Source organism: Eptatretus burgeri, chromosome 3 (genome assembly GCF_056783735.1).
Source record: "Eptatretus burgeri isolate ZD-2024b chromosome 3, Ebu_testis_v1, whole genome shotgun sequence".
In the NCBI taxonomy this organism is placed as follows: Eukaryota; Metazoa; Chordata; class Myxini; order Myxiniformes; family Myxinidae; genus Eptatretus; species Eptatretus burgeri.
In genome coordinates, this window is record NC_140963.1 from 55,409,237 (window position 1) to 55,414,236 (window position 5,000).

General features: G+C 43.0%; 1 protein-coding gene across 8 annotated transcripts in view; it reads right to left on the reverse strand.

Annotated features, from left to right (window-relative positions):
- Positions 1 to 5,000, reverse strand: part of LOC147029950 (protein Aster-B-like) — a 261,828-nt gene that overhangs the window by 86,471 nt on the left and 170,357 nt on the right. The gene's annotated exons all lie outside the window — the stretch shown is intronic.

A 5,000-nucleotide genomic window follows, 5' to 3' on the forward strand; every position in this document is an offset into this window, starting at 1 on the left:
TTAGAATGCGTCCCCACACACCTGACCCCAACAAGTCACAAAGTCCACGGCATCACCGGTATTCAATCCCAAGTAATGTATAAAACCAAGATATTTTAATGTCTTGAGGCCATCAACCCATGAACAAGCGGGGACACTGCCAATTGATAGCCAGTGGTCCAGACAATAAATTATGAACATCGTTAAATAGTTGCCTTTTAATAAAAGGTCATCAAACAAACTGCACAGCAAGTACAGCGGTTCAGTAGTTAAAATAGCTGATTGTCATGGTACCTGCTTTGTAAGTGTTGCAACCTGGGGTTACAAGGAACTTCAATGCAGGAGATGACAATTTGGGCCGTCAAGCCTGCGCAATCGACTGTGCCGATATCGAAACACCACCCCCCCCCCCCGCCAAGAACCTGTCTAACTCAAAATTAAATATATGTAGTGTTTCTGCAGCTGATACCTTTCCACAGAGACAATTCCATGCACTTACTACTCCCGAAGTGAAAGACCCCTGCCTTACTACCACCCGAACTCTCCTCTCATTTACTATGAAACTGTGGCTCTGTCACTGTCCATCCTGCTGAAATACTCTTCTGCACTTACTTTGTCTCTATCCTTCATCATCTCAAAAAATCTCTATCAGATCCGCATGACCCCCCCCCCCCCCACATTTCTAATGTAAAACGACCTGTTTCCTTCAGCCGTGGCTCATAACTTAGTCGAGCTAGGCCTGGAATCAATCCATTTGCTCTACGGTTTACCCTCTACGTCTTTCCTCAGATTTGGCGACCAAAACTGAACACAATATTCCAAATGAGGCCTCACTAAATTCCTATGGTGTTAAAACTCAATACAGAAAGTTTGTGGACCTTTCCTGAATCTGAGGTTTTGATTATAATTTATCCCCTCAAGAATACAGGATTAAAACCCTATAGCTGCCTGGTACTACCTTGTCTGCCTACACCCCATAACTATTCCCACCCCCAGATCCTTCACCTACGTGACATGCTCCGAGACTACCGCTTGGCATCATGTAATCTCGAGTTTCATTATTCTTACCAATCACCAACAACTTACATTTCTTTATGTCAAACTGCATCTGCCAATCCTTTTCCCAATTAATGAAAATATTAATACTTTCCTGAATCTGATCACACTCCCCCCCACACACACACCTCTGCAATCTACCTTACCTCCAAGCTTTGTGTCATCTGCACGTTTGGAGGGCCTACTCTTAATGCTACTGTCTAAATCATTGATGTAGATTCAGGAATAATAACGGTCCTAGTACTGATACCTGGGGTACCCCACTAGATATCCTCCCATTCACAGCCACTCTTTCCTTCCCATCACTAAGCCAGGTTCCAATCCAATTATCAACATTTACCAGCAAATCCACAAGTCCTCATCACAGCCAACAACCTTCTACTAGATCTAGATAAACTACAACCACTGCACTTCCCTCATCCACTCAGGTCAAAAACGAACTCGTAGAACTCCAATAAATTTGGTTCAACATGACCTTTGGTGAATCCATGCTGACTACCTCTAATTACCTCCACCACCGAAGGTGAAGGAGATTATGTTTTCACCTCTCTCTGTATATTTAGTTTGTCTGTGTGCAGGATATCTCAAAAAGTTGTTGACGGATCCGGATGAAACTTGGTGGACAGATTGAGTGTGTCGCAAGGACGAAATGATTCGATTTTGGTGAAGATGCGAAATTATTTAATTTTCAAAGTGATTCTTCACCATTGAGAGATCAGGCCAAAAATGATATATAGAATGATATTTTTCAAAGTGTATTGGGACCGATATGTTCTCGTGGATCAGGCATTACGTAGTGGAGGTATGTGCTCTACTGAGTGCCCTTATTAGTTGGTTTTGAAATTATTCAATTTTGGTTCTCTATCCATTCCTTAATAAACATCTCCAACACCTTCCCCACAACTGAAGTCAAGCTAACAATGCAGGTGTATAGTTCACCAATTACTCTCTGGACCCTTTCTCGTATAATCAGTGTTACATTTGCTACTTCCCAATCCTCTGATATTTATCCTGACTGCAATGAGCTGTTAAAGAAATCCGTTAACACAAAGCTTATCTGCTCTGCCACCTCCCCCATTACCCTTGGATACACATCATCTGGTCCTGGAGCTTAATCATGAGCCTTTATTTTTTTCTTGTAGTTTCTTTACTTCCTCCACTCCTACTTGGATCTCCTAAAGAAAGCCCTTCTCATTTCTGAGATCGTCAAGGGAATTCCCAATGGCTGAGAGTGTCTGTTATTGTGTCAATGTAGAAGCAAAAATCTTTCACAACCTGCCATCTCACCATCATCGTCTACCAATTCTCCTGAGCTATTCCTTAAGGGGCTCACACTGATCTTAACCTTTTCTTTATCCCTTGTATACTCACATAATACATTGATATTATGTTTAATAAATTTGGCTTTTTTTAAGCAATGTTAAGTCTCGTGGAAGAGCTAGAATACTGAATGGATCAGGAAGCAACAGAACAAAAGGAGCAATAGAAATAGGGTGGTGGAGACACCAACAACAAGGTTGAAGGATAAAATAGAGGGAGATTTGGTCAAATAAGGGATGTGGGGAGGAAAGAAATGTGGGAGAGGATGCATGGGGTGGACAAGACGGATACAGAAGCAAACTCTCAGGAATGAAAAACTGGAAATTTGGAAGGAGGTTGGCTTGGGGGTGGTGGTGTTAACGGAGGTAGAAAAGATCATGGTTTTGGAGATGGGGGATGATCTGAGATGTTGGTGAACAGTTGGCTTGAAGACCTGGAGGAAAAAAAATGATATTGAAGGGAATGTGGAAGTTGATTCCACAGGTGAGAACAGGTTGATAAGAGTTCAGGTGTGCCAAGGAATGACTGTATGATGGAGGATGCCCATTTGGCGACTGGCTATGGAAGCCAACTTTGAAATGTGGCTTGCCCAAGAAAGAGTATGGCTGATGGTGAGACCCAGGAGTTTGAGTGACTGTTATTTTGGATGAGTACTTGATAAATGCCTTCTGCTTATCCTTCATGTCCACCCTGGTCTCTTTCCGCCACTACCTATATATCTCACTGGAATATACCTACTCTGTACCGTACACATTACTCTGCTGAAGACTGCCCACTCATTATTTTCCAAACCTCAAAGTTTGCCTTCCTGAAATCTAACAGCATTACACAACTATGCTGAGCTCCATAACTCAACAATGTAGTTGCACACATTATGTTGTGGTCACTTGCCACCAGATGTTCTCTTCCTGCGTCATTTTGTGATCATTGCTTGAAAAAAAAAACAAAAAAAAAAACAAGCAAACACTGCACTCACCCTCATGGGCTTTTCTACAAACTGGATTAAAAAGCAATCCTGGATTAGATCTACAAAATCCTCCTCTGTTCGGCACTTTCCCGTTACATGACCCAATCCATTACAGGCAAGTTAAAATCCCTCATAATCAATACTCTTCCCATTCCACATGCCATTCCGAATTCTTCATGTGCCCTCATCTCTCGCTCTCCCCACGTACCAGGAACCAAATAGATGCATCCTTAGTAGCGAATCCCAAGTATCTTCCTGTTGTTGCAATCTGAAACCTCAATCCATCCAGAATCCTCTACATTAGTTCACTCCTCATTGTCACATTCCTTACACTCACAACAATACTGTCCTTTATCCAGATTGCCACACCCCCTCCTATTTTCCAATCATGTCTTTAACCACAGTGACCTCCCTCTATACAACCTCTCTCCACCCACCTCAATCAATAAAAAGAAAAAGACCTAAAGTCTTGCTCAATATACCCACCACAAACCTTGCCATCCCCTTTATCTCAAGTATATGGTCATTCGACTGGAAGCACACACATTGGCCATGAAAGGATTCCAATAGCTTCCCAAACCCAAAAGCCTGCACCACCTCCCAAACGTGTACCACCACCTATTTTAGGAAAAAAAAAAAAAGAATCACATGACAATCCCTTTCCCTCAATCGACCACCCAGAAACTTGTACCTCTCCTTCAAGTCCTTAAAGTAAACTCAACCTCTATCATTAGCTCCTACCCATTAGCACCCAAACCAATGTCTTTCCACAATGACATGACAAAATGTCACCAAATATTCCATCAAGCTGGGTCTGGCCTCTTACTTTCCCATCACAGACAGGTCAGTGGTCTATGTCTTCTCCTGCCTTCTTTCTGGTCTTGCACCCTCTGCTCTTTCTGTGCTTTGTCTCCCCAGCCCCCTAATTATCCTGCATGGTGCACACAGTCCACAATCAACTACCTAAATCCAGGATCATTGCTCACCTCCACTCATTTGTTCCTCTTTTTTCCTGCCTGTGGAATCAACTTCCACATCCTCTTCAATCTCAGTGTTCCCTCCAGGTCTTGAGGACCACTGTTCGCCATCATCTCAGATCATCCCCAATCCAAAACCATGATCTATTCTACCCCTGTTAACCTCCCCCTAACCCATCCCCATTACCTCCTCCTTCCAAATTTCCAGTTTTTCATTCCTGATAGATCCAGTCTGTATCTATACTGTCCACCCCATTCATCCTCTCCTGCCCCCTTTCCTCCCCACATCCATTGTTTGTCCAAGTCTCCCTCTATTTTGTCCTGCAACTCAAACTCAGTTGTTAGTGTTCTTCCCCACCACCCTCTCTGTACAGTTACTTTTGTCTCGTTACATCCTGATCTGTTCAGTATTCTCTTCCAGAAGCCTTAACTCTATACAAAAAAAATTCTTTAAAAAAAAAAAATCAACATCCACTCATCCCCACCCTGCTGAAACAACACAAAATTCAATTTTTTCGATCCCTGACACAGAAAGAGAATCCATGGAACCAACAACTCATCCCTGAGAAAGACCATCTCCCTGACTTCCTTTCCTTCCATGTACACCCACCACCCAACACCACGCACACCCACACGCATAAATCCGTAGTGCAATCCTCACGCACATCTGCAGTACCACCATCGCCGCCTGCACCTGCAAT